The sequence below is a fragment of the Nomascus leucogenys genome, chromosome 4 (assembly GCF_006542625.1).
Source record: "Nomascus leucogenys isolate Asia chromosome 4, Asia_NLE_v1, whole genome shotgun sequence".
Classification (NCBI taxonomy): domain Eukaryota; kingdom Metazoa; phylum Chordata; class Mammalia; order Primates; family Hylobatidae; genus Nomascus; species Nomascus leucogenys.
This window is the reverse complement of record NC_044384.1, coordinates 74,318,917-74,340,917: the sequence shown is the minus strand read 5'-3', so window position 1 is coordinate 74,340,917 and position 22,001 is coordinate 74,318,917. Positions and strand designations below refer to the sequence as shown.

The 22,001-nt window shown below is 36.5% G+C and overlaps 1 long non-coding RNA gene across 1 annotated transcript in view; it reads left to right on the top strand.

Annotated features, from left to right (window-relative positions):
• The first annotated feature begins 3,691 nt into the window (after positions 1–3,691).
• Positions 3,692–22,001, top strand: part of LOC105739118 — a 59,539-nt gene continuing 41,229 nt past the window's right edge. Inside the window, exons 1-2 of the long non-coding RNA XR_001114987.1 lie at positions 3,692–3,793; positions 5,917–6,034. This is a non-coding gene — a long non-coding RNA (uncharacterized LOC105739118). The remainder of the gene's footprint in view (positions 3,794–5,916; positions 6,035–22,001) is intronic.

The window sequence follows — 22,001 nt, the reverse complement described above, 5'->3', positions numbered from 1 at the left end:
GAGGTTTTAAGACCAGTTTAATTTATAATGTAATTATTGATATGATTAGAGTTGTCTGTCATCACACTGTTTGATTTCTATTAGTCCCAGATCTTCTTTGCTTTGCTTTTTTCCTTCTTCTGCTTCCTTCAGACTAGTTTAGTAATTTTTATGATTTAGTATATGTATATAAAAATATACTATCTGTGTATGCATAGCTTTTTTAGTTATTAATCTAGTTTTACATTTCTTCATGATTTAGTCATATCTTTTTTGGTATAAGCTTATTTGGTATTAGGTATAACTCTTTGCTGTCTTAGTAGTTGCTTTAAGATTTATAGTGTATGAATTTACCCCATCACAATCCACCTTCAAGTAATATTATATCATATCATAAATGGTATAAGAAATTACAATCATATTTTCATTTCTTTTCTATCAGCCAGATCCCAGCCTAGATCTGTGGGATTATGGCTTTCATTAAGTTTAGAACATATTTAGCCAATTTTTCCTCAAATTTTTTATTCTGCCTCTCCTCCTACCTCTTTGGGGACTTATATATTACCTGCTGGAAGTTTGCTCATAGTTCACTAGCATCTCAAATTTGTGAATCTTTTCTTTCATGATGGCAAATTATTCTATGCTCATATCTACTCAGTGCAGCTTTCATCTCCAGCATTGTAACTTGTATCTCTACAAGTGCAATTTGGTTTTTAAAAGTATCTTCTATTGCTTTACTTATCTTCTTGATTTTTATAGTAGAATAGAGTTACTTATAAACATCTTGATCCTTTTCATTTTTCTTTTTATGGTATGAGCTAACTCCCCATACCTAAGGCAAGGCCATTCCGAGTGTTCATTTTCCTGTGAAGTCTGAGTTTCCCAGGCAAATCTATAAAAATAGACACTCTTCTTGGCACTGTGTGAGCCCCAGGTGTGATTTCCTCTAATTTTGTAAGCCACCTCCCACCCCCACCCGGTTTGTTCTTAGGTAGTTTTCTAGCTCACATGCAATTTTCAAAATGTTGCTAAATACTGACAAGGGGTTTATTGCCGTTGCTTATGTATCTCTCTCTCCTCCTCAGTGTTTGTTCTGTAATATCTGTCTGCTTTGGTTTTACCAGACTCTAAGCTTCATCAATGTAACCAAGAGAGTCTGGTAGATCCCACCTCAGTTTTTTCTTCCTGTGTCATGTCTTGGAATCTCTATCAAGGCAGGAAGCTGAAATATTCATAAGGTTTGCTTTCTTTCGTTTCTTCTTTTTTTTCAGGGATTATTATCTTCTTTGCCTCATGCCCAGTGTCTGAAAAATTGTTTAATGTATTTTGTGGGTTTTGATTTTAGTTATTTTAGCTAAGAAGAAAAAATCATACCTGTTGCTCTCTCTTGGCTAGAGGCAGACTACACTAGAGTTTCAGCACATGCCACAGACTGGCTAAAATGCTTTCCTTCCCTGTTTGCTCAACTGCTTCCTTTTCATTCTTCATTCCTCAGTGTAACTAACTATACATTCCTTGGGGGAATTTTCCTTGACCCTAGTATAGATCTAATTCTTAGCAATCTGTTTTCTTACAGTATCTATCTGAATTTATAACTGTCACTTTTCTGGGGCTTTGTCTTTTAGCACATTTTAAGTTAAACTAGGGCAGAGGTTTTTGTTTTTTTTCTGTTTAATCTGCAGAGCTTAGAATATTGCCTTCCACGTGGTAGGCAATCAATATATATTTGTTCAGTGTATGGAATTAGTGATTGTTAAAATATGCAGTTCTTTGTACCCCAAAAGTACTAATATATTTTATTTCTATCTCCTCCTTGAGACAGATTCAACTAACCTATCAAAAATCTTGGATGCAGTTCTTTCTTGTGAAAGAGCAAGGGAACTTAAAAAATATCCCTGTGGGCCAGGCGCCGTGGCTCACTCCTGTAATCTCATCACTTTGGGAGGCCAAGGCGGGCAGATCATGAGGTCAGGAGATCAAGACTATCCTGCCTAACACAGTGAAACCCAGTCTCTACTAAAAATACAAAAAAAAAAAATTAGCCGGGCATGGTGGTGGGTGCCTGTAGTCCCAGCTACTCATGAGGCTGAGGCAGGAGAATGGCGTGAACCCGGGAGGTGGAGCTTGCAATGAGTGGAGATCGTGCCACTGCACTCCAGCCTAGGCAACAGAGGGAGACTCTGTCAAAAAACAAAAAAAAAAGAAAAGGAAAAAAAATCCCTGTGAACAACTTACAGCAAAAATGAAACAAATGAAAAATAAGCTTCGTGTACTACAAAAGGAACTATCAGAAGCAAAAGAAATAAAATCATAGAGAATCAAAAAGTTAAAAGAGAACAAGAGCTCTGCAGTGTGGTATGACATACTAGTATATAGGATACTTTTTGTACTAGCTGACTTACTTTCTGTGGTTTAAGTGGAGAAAGAAATCTCTGTCTTGTAGAGTGTCAAATTCATTTAAATAATACAAGTTCTTAACTGTGAATACATCTCCTGATAATTAAATGCATATTTATTTAAATCACAATTTTAATGGCTACATAGTAGGCCATTATTTGGAAGCCCCATTATTTACTTAACAAATTAATTTTTTTATTTTTAATTTTTTTGTGTTATAATAAGTGCTGCAAGGCAAAACTGCATGTAAATCTTTTTCCACCATTCTAATTATTGACTTGGAATAAATTCTTCAATATAAAAATATTTGGTTAAATTATAGGAAGATTTTAAGAAGTTCTTTGTTCATTTTACTTCTAAATTGTTCTCAAGAAAATGTATATTCATTTATAGTTCAACAAAGAGTGTGATACAGCCATTCCTCTACCCCTAATAATCATTTTCCTTTAATTATACACTTGTAATCTTAATATGCATGGAGTATAAAGAAAAATATAGAGTAATTTATGACTAGTATATTCAACATCTCTCTCCTACATAAATAAAATTAATTCAGAGTTCTATGTTAAAAATACTTATTATTTTTATTTTTTAATTAAATATTATATTGTCTTATCCTAAAAGACATTTAAAATTTGTTGAGAAAATATATAATAATCAACAAGATACATTTAAAGTATTACTAAAAAAAGAAACAAAAGATATATGGGATAACAGATATTAGATACTTCAGCCTAGTCTCAGATTTTAATATTATAATTATTTTTAAGGATACTTGCCTTATTTTATAAAGATGAATATTTTTGTCTAATGAATATGTAAACTTGTTTATAAAAAGTAATGTCATTTTAATTAATTAACTGAATGATCTGTCCTCATTGAGGAGTAATTTTGACTGTTATATTTTTAAAGTGGTAATTTTCAACTTATAACTTTATTGGATAGCTTTCAGTATTCTTTTCCATAACAGTTGTTGAAGTTACTAGTAACAGAACCTTTCTAACTAGAAGTTGTTCTTTTCTCACTATTTTTCAAGTATGTGTATCATTTGGAAGATAGTTCAGTAATAAATTAAATACCTCAGAACTAGAAAGGAAAAACATATTCAAGAATATAGGAATTTTATTGGAATAATAAACCAATATAAGAAGAAGTAGATCTCAAAGTGAATTCTATTTTCTAACAAAATGAATTTTAAGATAAATATATTTAATGGCAGATTGACTTTAAACCAAGAAGAAGAGAGGAGAAGAAATGCCAATATATTAAATGAAAAAATTAGGGAAGAATTAGGAAAAATCGAAGAGCAACAAATGAAAAAGTTAGAAGTGAAGCAACTTGAACTTGCTCTCCAAATACACAAAATATGGAATTGAAGACTGTAAGAAGTAATTTGAATCAGGTCAATCAATCGCTGGTAAAAAATTTATATTTCTAACTTTATTTCATCAATATTACTTTTAATATCCCTTCGATTTAGTATGTATTATTCAGAATTATGATAATTCCACTATAATATTTAGGTACAAACTTTTGTATATTTTATTCATAAGTTTTCATTTCTATTGGGTATGTACCTAGGAATGGAATTGCTGGGTCATAAAGTACCTATGCATAACCTTTTCAGCAATCACCTCGCAGTTTTCCAAAGTGTGCACTATTTTACTTTCCCACCGGCAATGTATGAAAGATCTAATTTCTCTACAGCCTCAACAGGCTGGTGTGCAGTGGCGCACTCTCAGCTCACTGCAAGCTCCGCCTCCTGGGTTCACCCCATCCTCCTGCCTCAGCCTCTCGAGTAGCTGGGACTACAGGTGCCTGCCACAACGCCCGGCTAATTGTTTGTATTTTTTAGTAGAGACAGGGTTTCACCATGTTAGCCAGGATTGTCTGGATCTCCTGACCTCGTGATCTGCCTGCCTCAGCCTCCCAAAGTGCTGGGATTACAGGCGTGAGCCACCGCGCCCAGCCATTTGTCATTTTTTATTATAGGTATACTAGTGGGTGTTAAGTGATATCTGCTTGTGGCTTTGATTTTGCATTTTCTTGATGGCTTGTGATGTTAGGCTTTTCTTCATGCACTTATTGGACACTCTTATATCTTCTTCACAAAAATGTCTATTTAAATATTTTGCCTATTTTTATGTATTTTATCTTTTTACTGTTGAGTTGTAAAAGTTATTTGTGCATTTTGGATACAGATTTCTAATCAAATTATGTAAGTTGCAAACATTTTCTCCACTTTTCTGGTTGTCATTTTATTTTCTTTGTTACGTCCTTTGAAACACAAATGTTTCTAATTGTGATGAAGCCCAGTACATTTTCTTTTACCACTGTGATTTTTGTGCCATATCTAAGAAACTATTGCCAAATCCAAGGCCATAAATATTTATTGTTATTTTTTATTCTAAGAGTTTTATAGTTTTGTAATTCAGAAACATAAAATCAAATACTGCATGTTCTTACCTAAAAATGGGAAATAAATAATGTATATACAAGAACAAAGTGTAAAATGATAAGACACTGTAGACTCGGAAGGGTGAGAGGGTGGGATGGGAAAGGGTGATGAGAAATTACTTAGTGGATTCAGTGTATATTGTTCCAGTGATAAACACACTAAAAGCTCAGACTTCACTCCTACCCAATATACCCATGTAACAAAATTGCACTTGTACTCCTTAAATTTATACAATTTTAAAAAATGGTTTTAGAGTTTTGGTTCTGTGGTTAATTTTATAATGTTTTATTGTGGTAAAGCATATGTAATAAGCTTTGCCATCTTAAACATAAAATTCAGAGGCATTAATTACATTCAGAATGTTGTGCAATCATCGAAACTATGTATTTCCAAAATTTTTTTCACCCCAAACTGAAACTCTGTACTCATTAAGCAATAACTCCTCATTCTCCCTTTCCTCCCAAGTCCCTTGTGGGAATAAATTTTATGGTATTTTAATTAATTTAAATGTAAAAACTAAATGCAGCTGGTGGCTATCATACTGGACCTCACAGTTCTAACACCACCAGTATCAACCCCTGGACAGATATCATCATTTCTAAGCTGCCTTTGCATTTATTATTATTCTATTTATGGTAATCTGTAATCTATTCTCCCACAAAGCTGGACTATTCCTGGAAGAACATATCTTATACCACTTCATTCTCAGCTCTGAATCCTCCAGTGGTTACCTATCACAATTAACAAAGAAATCCAAGCTCTTTACTATGGTCTGTGTTTATCTGCTCCTCAGACTGTGCATTCTCCTTTCTTCCTCCCAGTGCCTGCAGCCTGACTGGTCTTTGTAGTGATCTTTGAGCTCATCAAGCGCTGTCTGTATTCAGACTCTGCACAGTGTCTCTTCTCTCTGCCCTCTAGACATTCGCTTAACTCACTCCGTCATACCATTCTGACCTGCTCAATTGTCATCTCCTCAAAAAGATTGTTCCAGAGCTCCCTATCTAAAGTAGCAGTCCCTGACACCCTGAATGTGATTACCCTACCTTATTTTCTTTGTATTATTATACTTTTTATTTAGACAGGGTCTCACCCTGTCACCAAGGCTGGGGTGCAGTGGCACAATCATGGATCACTGAAGCCTCAAACTCTGGGGCTCAAGCAGACCTCCTGTCTCAGCCTCCCAACTAGCTGGGACCACAGGTGAGCACCACCACACTTGGCTAATATATTTCTTCATAGCACTTAGTACATCCATCACTTAGTGTGCAACTGTTTATGCATTTATGTTCTATCTCTGTCACTATAATGCAAGCTCCATAAAGACAGACCTTCTCTCTCCAATTCCCATAATACTACCCAGCATAAAATAGGCTGTAAGTAAACACTGAGTACATAAAAGAAGAATCTTATTCATGTCAAGGCTGTAATCTATGTTAGACTCAAAGAGATAGTCTCCTGACTAAATGGAAATGTTTCTTTATTGAAGCATGCCTTTACAAAAACTGTTGCACATGGTGGATAAGCTTTTGTATGTGCTGTTGGATTCATTTTGCCAGTCTTTTATTGAGGATTTTAACATCAATATTCATAAGGGATATTGGCCTGAAATTTTCTTTATTTGTTGTGTCTCTGCCAGGTTTTGGTATCAGGATGATGCTGACCTCATAAAATGAGTTAGGGAGGAGTCCCTTTTTTACCATTGTTTGGAAAAGTTTCAGAAGGAATGGTACCAGCTCCTCTTTATATCTCCAGTATAATTCAGCTATGAATCCATCTGGTCCCAGGCTTTTTTTGGTTGGTATGCTTTTAATTACTGCCTCAATTTCAGAAACTGTTATGGGTCTATTCAGGGATTCTACTTCTTCCTGATTTTGTCATGGGAGGGTGTATGTGCCAGGACTATATCCGTATTTTCTAGATTTTCAAGTTTATTTGCAGAGAGGTGTTTATAGTATTCTCTGAGGGTAATTTGTATTTCTGTGGGGTCAATAGTGATACCTCCTTTATCATTCTTTTTTTTGAGATGGAGTCTCACTCTGTCACCCAAGCTGGAGTGCAGTGGTGTTATCTCGGCTCACTGCAACCTCCACCTCCGGGGTTCAAGCAGTTCTTCTGCCTCAGTCTCCCCAGTAGCTGGGACTGCAGGCACACACCACCATACCCAGCAAATTTTTGTATTTTTAATAGAGATGGGGTTTCACCATATTGGCCAGGCTGGTCTCGAACTCCTGACTTCGTGATCCACCTGCCTCGGCCTCCCAAAGTGCTGGGATTACAGACATGAGCCACTACACCCAACCCCCTTTATCATTTTTTATTATGTCTACTTGATTCTTCTCTTTTTTCTCTGTTAGTCTAGCTAGTGGTCCATTTATTTTGTTAATCTCCTGGATTCACTGACATTTTGAAGGGTTTTTCGTGTCTCTATCTCTTTCAGTTCTACTCTGATCTTAGTTATTTGTTGTCTTCTGGTAGCTTCTGAATTTCTTTACTCTTCTCTAGGTTTTTTAATTGTGATATTAGGGGGTCGATTTTAGATCTTTCCAGCTTTCTGTTGTGGGCATTTAGTGCTATAAATTTCCCTCTTAACACTACTTCAGCTGTGTCTCAGAGATTCTGGTACGTTGTCTCTTTGTTCTCACTGGTTTCAAACAACTTTGTTATTTCTGCCTTAATTTCGTTATTTACCCAGTAGTCATTCAGGGTCAGATTGTTCAATTTCCATGTAATTGTGTGGTCTTGAGTGGGTTTCTTAATCCTGAGTTCTAATTTGTACATGTACAAATTAGAGTACACCATGGAATGTTATGCAGCCATAAAAAAGCATGAGTTCATGTTCTTTACAGGGACATGGATGAAACTAGAAGCCATCATTCTCAGCAAAGTAACACAGGAAGAGAAAACCAAACAGTGCATGTTCTCACTAATAAATGGGAGTTGAACAATGTGAACACATGGACACATGGAGGGGAAGATCACACACAGAGGCCTGTCAGGGATTGGAGGGGAAGAGGAGGGAGAGCATTAGAACAAATACCTCATGCATGTGGGGCTTAACACTTAGATTACAGGTTCATAGATGGAGCGAACCACCACAGCATATGTATACCTATGTAACAAACCTGTACATTCTGCACATGTATCCCAGAACTTAAAGTAAAATTTTTAAAACAGATATAAATATTGTATACATAAAAAGACACACAATGTTTATGAATAGAAAGATTTTATATTGTAAATAAGTCATTTCTACTCATTAAATTATGTTTGAATGCAATCCTACTCAAAATCGTATCCAGTAATTTGAAAATTGACAAGCTAATTTAAAATATTTTGAAAACTTAAAAGGACAAGAATAATCAAGAAAATTTTGAAGAAGAACAGAGCTCAAGAATATATACCATCAGCTGTTTCCAACTTTATTACAATTAAAATAAGATGGTATTAGCAGGACACACAAATAGAGAAACCAAAAACAAACTCATACTTATACCATCACCTGATTTATGACAAAGGTGAAACTGCAGTGCAATGAAGAAATAATAATCTTCTCAATAAATGATGGTAGATAATTTGGATATCAATATGGGGGAATAAAAGAATTTAACCCGTATCTTACGTCACAAACAAAAGTCAATCGTAGGTGGATTATAAAGCTCAATCTGAAAGGTTAAAAATTCAAAAAAAAAGCTTCTGTAACATAGAAGAATACCTTTATGACAATGGGGTAGACAAAAATTTCTTAAGCAAGACTAAACATTAACTACACAGAAAAAGTCTGATAAATTGAACTACATTAAAATTAAGAAATTTGTATTAATGAAGTCACCATTAAGAGAAACAAAAGACAAGTTAAAGTGGGAGAAGATATCAGCAAAGTTTATGTCCAATCATAAATTTATATCCAGAATATATAAAAATCTCCTACAAATCTTCATATATTCTGGATATAAATTTTTGATTGGACATAAACCAAAAAAAGTCCAGGACCAGACGGATTCACAGCTGAATTCTACCAGAGGTAAAAAGAGGAGCTGGTACCATACCTTCTGAAACTATTCCAATAAATAGAAAAAGAGGGAATCCTCCCTAATTCTTTTTATGAGGCCAGCATCATCCTGATATCAAAGCCTGGCAGAGATGCAACAAAAAACGAGAATTTTAGACCAATATCCCTGATGAAAATCGACGCAAAAATCCTCAATAAAATATAGCAAACCAAATCCAGCAGCACCTCAAAAAGCTTATCCACTGTGATCAACTGGGCTTCATCCCTGGGATCCAAGGCTGGTTCAACATACGCAAATCAATAAATGTAATCCAGCATATAAACAGAACCAGTGACAAAAAACACATGATTATCTCAATAGATGCAGAAAAGTCCTTTGACAAAATTTAACAACATTTCATGCTAAAAACTCTCAATAAAGTAGGTATTGATGGAACATATCTCAAAATAATAAGAGCTATTTATGACAAACCCACAGCCAATATCATACTGAATGGGCAAAAACTGAAAGCATTCCCTTTGAAATCTGGCACAAGACAGGGATGTCCTCTCTCACCACTCCTATTCAACATAGTGTTGGAAGTTCTGGCCAGGGCAATCAGGCAGGAGAAAGAAATAAATATTATTCAATTAGGAAAAGAGGAAGTTGAATTGTCCCTGTTTGAAGATGACATGATTGTATATTTAGAAAACCCCATTGTCTCAGCCCAAAATCTTCTTAAGCTGATAAGCAACTTCAGCAATCTCAGGAGACAAAATCAATGTACAAAAATCACAAGCATTCTTATACACCAATAACAGACAAACAGAGAGCCAAATCATGAGTGAACTCCCATTCACAATTGCTTCAAAGAGAATAAAATACCTAGGAATCCAACTTACAAGGGATGTGAAGGACCTCTTCAAGGAGAACTACAAACCACTGCTCAATGAAATAAAACAGGATACAAACAAATGGAAGAACATTCCATGCTCATGGGTTTGGAAGAATCAATATTGTGAAAATGGCCATACTGCCCAAGGTAATTTATAGATTCAATGCCATCCTCATCAAGCTACCAATGACTTTCTTCACAGAATTGGAAAAAACTACTTTAATTTTCATACGGAACCAAAAAAGACCACACATTGCCAAGTCAATCCTAAGCCAAAATAACAAAGCTGGAAGCATGACACTACCTGACTTCAAACCATACTACAAGGCTACAGTAACCAAAACAGCATGGTACTGGTACCAAAACAGAGATATAGACCAATGGAACAGAACAGAGCCCTCAGAAATAATACCACGCATCTACAACCATCCGATCTTTGACAAACCTGACAAAAACAAGTAATGGGGAAAGGATTCCCTATTTAATAAATGGTGCTGGGAAAACTGGCTAGCCATATGTAGAAAGCTGAAACTGGATCCCTTTCTTACACCTTATACAAAAATCAATTCCAGATGGATTAAAGACTTAAATGTTAGACCTAAAACCATAAAAACCCTAGAAGAAAACCCAGGCAATACCATTCAGGACATAGGCATGGGCAAGAACTTCATGTCTAAAACAACAAAAGCAATGGCAACAAAAGCTAAAATTAACAAATGGGATCTAATTAAACTAAGGAGCTCATGCACAGCAAAAGAAACTACCACCAGAGTGAACAAGCGACCTACAGAATGGGAGAAGATTTTTGCAATCTACTCATCTGACAAAGGGCTAATATCCAGAATCTACAAAGGACTCCAACAAATTTACAAGAAAAAAGCAAATAACCCTATCACAAAGTGGGTGAAGGAGATGAACAGACCCTTTTCAAAAGAAGACATTTGTGCAGCCTACAGGCACATGAAAAAATGCTCATCATCACTGGCCATCAGAGAAATGCAAATCTAAATCACAATGAGAGACCATCTCACACCAGTTAGAGTGGTGATCATTAAAAAGTCAGGAAACAACAGGTGCTGGAGAGGATGCGAAGAAATAGGAACACTTTTACACTGTTGGTGGGACTGTAAACTAGTTCAACCATTGTGGAAGTCAGTGTGGCGATTCCTCAGGGATCTAGAACTAGAAATACCACTTGACCCAGCCATCCCATTGCTGGGTATATACCCAAAGGATTAAAAATCATGCTGCTATAGTCACATGCACACGTATGTTTACTGCAGCACTATTCACAATAGCAAAGACATGGAACCAACCCAAATGTCCATCAACTATAGACTGGATTAAGAAAACGTGACACATACACACCATGGAATGCTATGCAGCCATGAAAAAGGATGAGTTAATGTCCTTTGTAGGGACATGGATGAAGCTGGAAACCATAATTCTCAGCAAACTATCACAAGAACAAAAAACCAACCACTGTATGTTCTCACTCATAGGTGGGAATTGAACAATGAGGACACTTGGACACAGGAAGGGGAACATCACACACCAGGCCCTGTTGTATGGTGAGTGAAGGGGGGAGGGATAGCAATAAGAGATATACCTAATGTAAATGATGTGTTAATGGGTGCAGCACACCAACATGGCCCATGTATACATATGTAACAAACCTGCACGTTGTGAACCTGTACCCTAGAACTTAAAATATAAGAAAAAATTATTAAAAATCATTGAAATGTACACTTTAAAAAACAAAAAAAAGTGTTTATTCTATCAGGATTCTGATTAGAGTGCTCTAGAGTCTGACATAGGATAGGGAATGTCTTAATAAGCTTCAAAATTCTAGGAATAATGAAACTAGGAAAAAAAGGTTTGAAAAATGCCAGGGGTTCAACTGCCTCCCTGGCCTTTCCCTGCCAATCAATGTGCCTCAGCAGCCAATTTACATAGCACTGTGTGCAGGCTTGTAAATAGACCTTCCAGTTCTGCTATAATCAAGACCTTATTGTCCATAACTCAATTTGGAGAAGGTTTAGCTGTCTACCAACTCTTGTGCAGAGTTTCTGTGAAGTTTTGTTTTGGGTTGCAAGAATCTGGGAAACAAATGCAGATGTTTTTGAGGAAGACTTTGAAATTTCTATTTATAAGGTACCTAAAATGGGATGCAAACTCTTAATTTGGTTGATCTTCTGAAATACATACCTGTGTTTTAAGATTTGCTTGAGCAAACCTTTAACCATGGATATTTGAATCAATGATTTCCAGGTTGAAACCATTCCAGTTTTGTCATTTAAATAGCACAAATGAATCTGTTTTAGCACACGGTACAAATATCTTTTTCCCTTTTGTGCATTTGGCAATAGTGTGTTTTGGTAATAAAACATAGCTCTGCATATTTTGTCTGGGGAAAATTAACATTCTGTGAACGAAGTCAATAATTTCTGACCTCGCATTAGTTTCCCTATTATAATTAAAACTTAGTTTTGGCTGGCGCAGTGGCTCACGCCTGTAATCCCCGCACTTTGGGAGGCCAAGGCGGGTGGATCACCAGGCCAGGAGGTCAGGACCATCCTGGCTAACATGGAGAAACCCCGTCTCTACTAAAAATACAAAAAAAAAAAAAAAAATTAGCCAGGTGTGGTGGTGGGCGCATGTAGTCCCAGCTACTCAGGAGGCTGAGGCAGGAGAGTGGCATGAACATGGGAGGCAGAGCTTGCAGTGAGCCGAGATCACACCACTGCACACTGCACTGTAGCCTGGGTGACAGAGCGAGACTCTGTCAAAAAAACAAACAAAAAAAAAACACTCAGTTTTGAAAATATCTTAGTGTTAAATTTCCAGTGCTTGAATATTACAATTAAAACCTTGCTTTACTGAGAGCAGAAACATAATGCAGAAAAGAAAAAAGACCAACAGTCTCTAGATTGCTGGATTTATGTGGATATGATGGGGTTGGTGTTTAGCGATTTCTCCCTTGAATCATAGCAAAGATGCTTTTGTGAAGCAAAGCTCTTTCATAAATATACTTTCCAACCATTCAGCATTACCTATCTTTTGGTTTCTTTTGCTTTGTGTTTCTGCTCTGATATTTCTGGAAACAAATTACAGTAACAAATTTATTGAGAGCTGGCATTGTGAATTGTGCCTAGGACTTAATTCATAAAGAGAAGGTGAATTCTGCTGAAAGGTGCTTAATACACTGCCCCCCCAAATCAAGAGAAACAGGCCATTCTGGGACACACATAGCCTGCCTCATACAGGTCAGGAAGCAGAGATATCAGGGAATTGGGAATATGTCTTTATGAGAGATATGGTTAGGCTTTGTGTGCCCCCATCTCATCTTGAATTGTAATCCTCAGGTGTTAAGGGAGACACCTGGTGGGAAGTGATTAGATTATGGGGGGTGGTTTCCCCCATGCTGTTCTTGTGATACTGAGTGAATTCCCATGAGTTCTGATGGTTTTATACATGGTAGATTTTCTGCACACACACACGTTCTTTCTCCTGCTGCCATGTGAGAAGGTCCAGTTTGCTTCTCCTTTGCCTTTTGCCATGATTGTAAGTTTCCTGAGGCCTCCCCAGCTATGAGGAACTGTGAGTCAATTTAACCTTTTTGCTTTATAAATTACCTAGTCTTGGGAAGATTTTTATTGCAGTGTGAGAATGGACTAATACAGTAAATTGGTACTGGTAGAGCTGGGTACTGCCATAAAGATACACAGCAAGGTAAAAGCGACTTTGGGTCTGGAGATGGAGATGAGAAACCTATTGGGAACTAGAGCAAAGGTCACTCTTGCTATGCTTAAGCAGGGACTGGCAGCATTTTCCCCCTGCCTTAAAGAGCTGTAGAACTTTGAACTTAGATGATCTGAAATTGAAACTTACTTTTAAAAGGGAAGCAGAGCATAAAAGTTTGGAAAAATGTGCAGCCTGATAATGCTATAGAAAAGAAAAATCCATTATTTGGGGAAAAATTCAAGCCAGCTGCAAAAATTTGCATAAGCCTCAGGGAGCCTAAGGTTAATCAACAAGACAATGGGGAAAACGTCTCCAGGCCATGTCAGAAACCTTCACAGAGCCTTTTCCATCACAGACCAGGAGGCCTAAGAGGGAAAAATGGCTTTGTGTGCAGGGTCCAGGCCTTGCTGGTTTGTGCAGCCTCGGTACTTGGTGCCCTGTGTCCAAGCAACTACATCTGTGGCTAAAAGGGGCCAAAGTACAGTTCAGATCGTTGCTTCTGTAGGTACAAGTCCCAAGCTTTGTTGGCTTCCATGTGGTGTTGAGCCTGTGAGTGCACAGAAGTCAAGAATTGGAGTTTGGGAACCTCCACCTAGATTTCAGAGTATGTAAGGAAAAGCCTGTATATACAGGCAGAAGTTTGCTGCAGGGGTAGAGCCCTCATGGAGAACCTCTGTCAGGGCAGTGCAGAAGAGAAATGTGAGGTCAGAGCCTTCACACACAGTCCCCACTGGGGTACTGCCTAGTGGAGCTGTGAGAAGAGAGTCACTGTTCTCCGGATCCCAGAATGGTAGATCAACCAACAGCTTGCACTGTACATCTGGAAAAGCTGAAGACACTCAATGCCAGCCCATGAAAGCAGCTTGGAATGGGGCTGTACCCTGCAAAGACACAGGGGCAGAGATGCCCAAGACCATGGGAGCCTACTTGTTGCACCAGTGTGACCTGAATGTGAGTCATAGAATCAAAGGAGACTATTTTGGAGCTTTAAAATTCAATGACTACCCTGCTGGATTCTGGACTTGCATGGGGCCTTTAGCCCCTTTGTTTTATCCAATTCTTCTATTTGGAATGGGAGCATCCTCATGCAATGCCTGTACCCTCATTGTATCTTAGAAGTAATTAACTTGCTTTTGATTTTATAGGCCATGCTAATCAGCATTCAGTTCCAGATTCCAATTTATTCTCAGTGTGTCTGTATAACTTTTCTTTCCATATATATAGAATTAAATTTCTATTACTTATTTGAATGTTATAGAATACTGTTCATATATTTAAAATAAGGCCACTAGGTATAATGATTTCTGGCTTAGTATAAAAAAGCTTTTACCCAGTTAGTGTTATTTACACAGGTGGATGTGGCTCCACAACATTAAGACAAGAAGAAAAAATTCAGTGGTCATATGTTGCCATGACTCAGCATCTGAAGAGATTATGAAAAAATCCAAATTTCAGCGAATTATGTAGTTGTTTTCAGTACCTCTGAAGGTGGTATATCAAGAATTCTCATGCTACTGTTTGAGAAAACAGACTTCGTTGTTACCTAGAAACTCAACTGCAAGGCATTTTTATAGCCTTACCCCATTTAAAAAAATATTGAAATGTACTAATAAATGCAGACTACATTACTTTAAAAATGGCAATACAGAATGCCACTTTTAATATTTGAGAATATGAATTTTTGGTAGAAATAATGTAAAATAAAGCTTCTGGTAAGCCTTGGGTAATTAAATTTACATCAGTAGGATGAAAATCTGTAAAAAATAAAAACAAAGAAACAAACAAAAACCTACACCAAAAAAACTCTAATATCCACCAATGCATATATATTGATCTTTGTGCTGGGAAAATCTAAAACAGAACATTTTAGTTAACTTGATAGTTATTTATTTTGACTATACTGGCATGTTTATAAAACTGCTTATATTTGAGTGAAACGTGCACATTATTAAAAGTGTTGCTTTATACTATGAATGATGGATGTAAAGTCTTGATCCTCACCCAAATAAATATGGCAACACTTTCTTCTGCTTCTTCCGAACTGAGGCATTATGAAAGCTCAAATTTGAAGTGAGAGGGACTTAACATCAGAGCCTGAAAAACCAAGAGGAATGAGGTAGGATGGTCAGCTCTGAAGCTCAGGGTGGCCTGGGGAAACTCAATATAATGATGTCAGCTATGAAGCTTACTGGGTAAAACCATAAATAGGTTGATCTCATTTCACAGAGGTAAGCCCACACTCCCCTTTCCAAGAAAGTAAAAAACAAAACAAGCAAATAAAACTAAAAATACGAACGAAAACACCATGGCTTAAATTTGGTGGGAAGAATCTTCTGGGATCAAAAATAGTTGTGCCAAAAGAATTGAGCCAGCTGGGTGTGGTGGCTCACACCTGTAATCCCAGGACTTTGGGAGGCCGAGGTGGGCAGATCACCTGAGATCAGGAGTTTGAGAACAGCCTGGCCAATACAGTGAAGCCCCATCTCTACTAAAAATACAAAAAATTACCCGGGCATGGTGGCAGATGCTGTAATACCAGCTACTTGGGAGGCTGAGGCAGGAGAATAGTTTCAACCCAAGAGGCGAAGGTTTCAGTGAGCCGAGGTCGTGCCGCTGCACTCAAGCCAGGGCAACAAGAGCAAAACTCCATCAATTAAAAAAAAAAAGGAATTGAGCCAGAATAAAATGTATTTAACGGTTATTAAGGGGAATGTTTCTAGCACATAAGTATTTGTTCCATGTCTTATTATATTATGTTAGCAATATCCTTTCATGTAATATCAGCTTCTCCAAGATAGGGATGTCAAAGACAAACTAAGACAAGTGCCTAATATGTCATAGGCATTTTGTTCTCAAATTTAACAAACTTGTAATGATTATATAAATTTTACTGAATTGTGTTTTATGTATAAACCTCACCTAAAGGCATTATCCAGTATATACAACCTTCAATCTTTTCTGGGATTTTCTGTTGCCTGATTTCAAATCAACCTTATTGAAATTCTAGCAATTTCTCCAGTCCCAGATGTAAAAATAAAAAAGCGGAAATAAAGCCAAATTACCCCCAAAAGAATATGCCTTATACATATAGAACAAATGAACCCAAAACCACATAAGGTAAACAACAAATCTACTGGTTCAAAATTCAGCCTAACTTCAACAGTACCAGGCAAAAACCTTTTGTAAAAATTACCAAAGTCACAATACAGAAACCCTTAGTCTATTATGCCAATAAATATCAGGGAACCTGCCCCAGAAGTCACATAGATTCTTTTCTATTTTCCCTAAGTGTCAGCCTGTTTGAGAAATAAAGGGAGAGGGTACAAAAGAGAGAAATTGTAAAGCTGGGATCCAGGGGAGACATCACATGTCGGTAGGTTCTGTGATGGCCCCCAAGCCACAAAACCAGCAAGTTTTTATCAGGGACGAATAGGGTGTGGGTCACAAAGACCACGTACTTCACAAGGTAATAGAATGTCACAAGGCAAACGGAGGCTGGGCAAGATCACAGGACCACAGGACCTGGGCAAAATTAAAATTGCTAATGAAGTTTCGGGCACCATTGTCATTGATAACATCTTATCAGGAGACAGGGTTTGAGAGCAACCGGATTGACTAAAATTTATTAGGCCACAATTTCCTCTTCCTAATAAGCCTGGGAACACTATGGGAGACTGGGGTTTATTTCATCCCTACAGTTTCAACCATAGAAGATGGCCACACCCAAGGGGGCCATTTATAGGCCCAATCTCAGGGGTATATTCTCTTTCTCAGGGATGTTCCTTGCTGAAAAAAGAATTCAGTGATATTTCTCCCATTTACTTTTGAAAGAAGAGAAATATGGCTCTGTTCCGCCCAGCTCACCAGTGGTTAGAGTTTAAGGTTATCTCTCTTATTCCCTGAACAATTGCTGCCATCCTGTTCTTTTTTCAAGGTGCCCAGATTTCATATCATTCAAACACACATGCTCTACATTCTGTGCAGTTAACGCAATTATCACAGGGTCCTGAGATGACATACATCCTCCTCAGCTGACAGGATTAAGAGATTAAAGTAAAGACAGGCATAGGAAATCACAAGGGTATTGATTGGGGAAGTGATAAGTGTCCATGAAATCTTCACAATTTGTGTTTAGAGATTGCAGTAAAGACAGGCATAACAAATTATAAAAGTATTAATTTGGGGAACTACTAAATGTCCATGAAATCTTCACAATCCACATTCTTCTGCCATGGCTTCAGCTGGTCCCTCTGTTTGGGGTCCCTGAATTCCCATAACAAATAAAAAATTAGCATTTAAAAAATACATTAACTATAACAGAACGTATACAATTACAATAAAATATTTTAAATGATAATCTTATTTTCAAATATTTACCATATTTAAACAAGACTTTTAATGAAAAATACTTATAGCTACAATGTATGAATTAAAACAGCCCTGGAAGAAATAGTAATTCTATTAATAATAAAGATTAAGGCAGGGCGCAGTGACTCACATCTATTATCCCAGCACTTTGGGAGGCCGAGGTGGGCAGATCACCTGAGGTCAGGAGTTCGCGACCAGCCTGGCCAACACGGTGAAACCCCGTCTCTACTAAAAATACAAAAATTAGCCAGGCGTGGTGGCAGGCATCTGTAATCCCAGCTACTTGGGAGGCTGAGGCAGGAGAATTGCTTGAACCTGGGAGGTGGAGGTTGCAGTGAGCTGAGATTGCACCATTGCACTCCAGCCTGGGTGACAAGAGTGAAAATCCATCTAAAAAAAAAAATTAAAGCATCAAGGTTGTGGAATAATTTGTCCTGGACACACAGCTAATGACCCAAATCAAGCTCAGATATGTTTTATTTTAAAATTCTGCTTTTTCCACTGTGGACAATGTTGATGTAACAGTTAAATCTTGGTCTCAGAGTTGGTGGTTGGGAATAAATCAAGGCAATTACTATTATGCTTTGTTTTGTATTCTTTATCACCAACATTTTCTTCTCTAATATGTCAGTATTTACATTTGGACCACAGATGACTTTTACTGAAGTCTACTATAAAACATGGCTAAATTGAAAATTAATGTGATCACAAAATGATTTGTCATGAAAGCAGGTATATCTTTCAAGTTTCAGCTCAGTCACAAATTTGTATCTATTTGAATTTTTTGAAAATTTCTGACATATACTCAAGTAAATATCAAATGTATTGTTTTATTCAATTTTTTGGATTCAATTAAAAAATAATTTATATTCAAGTTTGTTTCTATATTTACTTTGACCAAATTTGACTTTCCAAACAGGAAAAGCTAAAGCATTTTTTTCAAAGGTTCAAGGGACTTAGGCTTACTGGCATCAAATGTTCTGTAGTAAAACAAACAGGTAAATAAAACCTAATATTTTTATCAATAATAATTTAATAGTTTTATGTCTGAGAACCTAAGAATCAAAGACATCAACTCCAGATGATGTCAATTGCATAATTACACTGATAAGATAGAAAATGATTATCAGAGTCTAACAAATGATAGATATGGCAACCTAACACTTGACAAAACCATTCAGGATGTGTTAGACAAACAAGAAGGTACTACTAATATAAAGATTTTTCTTTCTCTAACTTTACTTTTTTTTTTTTTTTTGAGATGGAGTCTTGCTCTGTTGCCCAGGCTGGAGTGCAGTGGTGCAATCTCGGCTTGGTGCAAGCTCCACCTCGTGTTCACGCCATTCTCCTGCCTCAGCCTCCCAAGTGGCTGGGACTACAGGTGCCCGCCATGACACCTGGATAATTTTTTTATATTTTTTAGTAGAGACGGGCTTTCACCGTGTTAGCCAGGATGGTCTTGTTTCCTGACCTTGTGGTCCACCCGCCCCAGCCTCCCAAAGTGCTGGGATTACAAGCATGAGCCACCGAGCCTGGCCCAACTTTACTCTTTATTCTCAACCTTACAACCATCAGATACTCATGTATGCAGAATAAGAAAGATCAACGTTTTTTCCTTGAAGGCAATGTTTCATCTTGTATTTTATAATATCTGTTCCACGTTGCTGTGACAATGCTGTTGAAGTGCACCTTCCTTCCTTCACCAAAAGATCACCTGTGTGAATTTGAATAGATGGTCACTGGAGGGGACCAGCTTGGCAGACTGGGTTGAATTGTCTCTTTGCTTTTCAGGCAAAGTGGCTTTGAAAAGACTGAAAATAAAGTGACTGCTGGTTAAACAGATGGCTTGAAATGTAAATAGGACAATTGTTTGAAAATCACATCGCATAAACTACAACTATTAAAATGTGAAATGCATGATGCAAATATTGCACAAAAAAATAGAATGAAAATGATGAATACAGCCAAAAAAGACAGCCAAACTCCATTTTAGCAATAAAGTAAAATATAATCTACTGTCAGGGGAAGGTAACTTGAAGTACTTGAGATGTTCTTTAATTTAAAAATCCAAAAATATTTTTGGCCTTAGTTACTTTAAAAAATGTTTAAGCATTTTCCATTTGAAATAAAATTTTAATTTCATGCATTGTCAGTTTAGTTTCCCTAAATAAATAGAAAATAGTAAAACATCACATACTAAAAAAATCAACTTCTTTGGTAATAAATCAGTTCAACCGTCAGACCAAACATAGTTACATTTTACCCAATGTCGTGCTGACCAATTTGATCAAACACCACTTCCTTATAACTAAAAGAGATGCAAAGATGTAGACTTTATGTTGAGTGAGACAGGTAAGGGTTACTAGGAACTAGATAATTGTTTTACTAATCAAGGTCAATTTTCATTACTATTTTGTCTCTATGTTAATTAATGGTCTTTATTCAAGAAATTTTTTTTAAAAACTTATCTTCTCAGTCAGGCAAAATATTAACAAAAAGGCATAGAAATGAAGGCATTTAACACAGTCATAGTTTACATTTTAAAATTAAAATACTTCTAGAAATAACAAAAAAAGAAAAAGACAGGTATAAAAACAAATGAACTTAATTTTTGGTGCAAAGCACTCATTACTAAGTCTAATGCAAATACTTTGGTAAAGGCTTTCTAACACTGACATCCTTCTCATGACTTAAAAGAGCCACTAATTTTACTTTTGACATATATTTAGTTTTAATGTTAAAAGCTAAAAGGAGCCTATTATTTTATTTATAATTTGTGGTCTGCATGTACATCATCATCCACTGAGTCGACTAAAGTTTCTGAAAGTTTCAGAAACAGTAACATAAGAATACTTTTTCCGGCCATGCATGTTGGCTCACGCCTGTAATTCCAGCACTTTGGGAGGCCAAGGTGGGGGGATCACCTGAAGTCAGGCATTCAAGACCAGCCTGATGAACCTGGTGAAACCCCATCTCTACTAAAAATACAAAATTAGCTGGGCATGGTGGCACATGCCTATAACCCCAGCTACTCCTTTAATGACCACATGTGTAGTTTCTTTTGAACTAATTTTAACTACCTATTTTTATTGCTTTTTTGCTCCTATTAGAAAAAATATTAAAGTTCCTGTTACTACAAACACAATCTATTCAAATCTAAGCATAGTGCTTATCTTAAAAGATCTGTATGCTTGGAATTATGTAAATCCAATTCTCCATTAAAAATACTGCTTTTCAGTAAGCCAAATGGGGCAATTGTGGCTCACAATCTTAAGTTTTTAAATATTAATACCATCATCTAGATGGACCTTTTCGTTATTTGCATGTTCAAATTGTTTTAACTTATAATAAGTCAGAAACTATCAATTTTTATAAACTATAGAAATAAACTAAAAATATATTTATCAATGCATTTTTTTCAATTTTAAAATACTTAGCCCCAGGATTATTTCTAGTTGACATAACACTAGATTTCAGATTATGTGGATGTAGAAACTAGAAACGTCCTGGTTGACTCTGCTTCACTTTCTGCCTTCATTTAGCACACAAACATAGCAGCACAATGGAAGCCAGCAATGCTACCCCTTTTGAAAAACACATCAGTGCCCTTCTAGGGAGAATATATGTCTGAAAAGATTCATCTGAAAGTTATGCCATCTTCTTTTTGATTTACAGACTTATATATGACAAATAATACAAATAAACATTTAACACTGCCATATAATTAGAAAATTATTCTAAAAATTCTTTCTGACACATTATTCTTTTTCACCAAAATGGTTGTGATGAAATGATTGCCTTTGCAGGACTATTGTCTTAAATAACCAATACTCCCATTTCATTGTTCTTGAACTTTAACCATAACGCTTTCATGCTTTTTCTAGAAATATTATTTCCTAATTATGTCACTTAGGTATGATTACCATAGCTTCATATTTTCAAAAATGGTTCTAAAAAAACTTAAACCACTGACCATCTTTGTTTCCCGAAGGAGTAGAGTTATAAATTAACACTATCATCTGGCATACTGTAAATAGATTAAAAATAAAGATGTAGAGCAGGGGTGTCCAATCTTTTGGCTTCCCTGGGACACACTAGAAGAATTGTCTTGAGCCGTACATAAAATACACCAATGATGATAAAAAAAATCACAAAAAACTCATAATGCTTT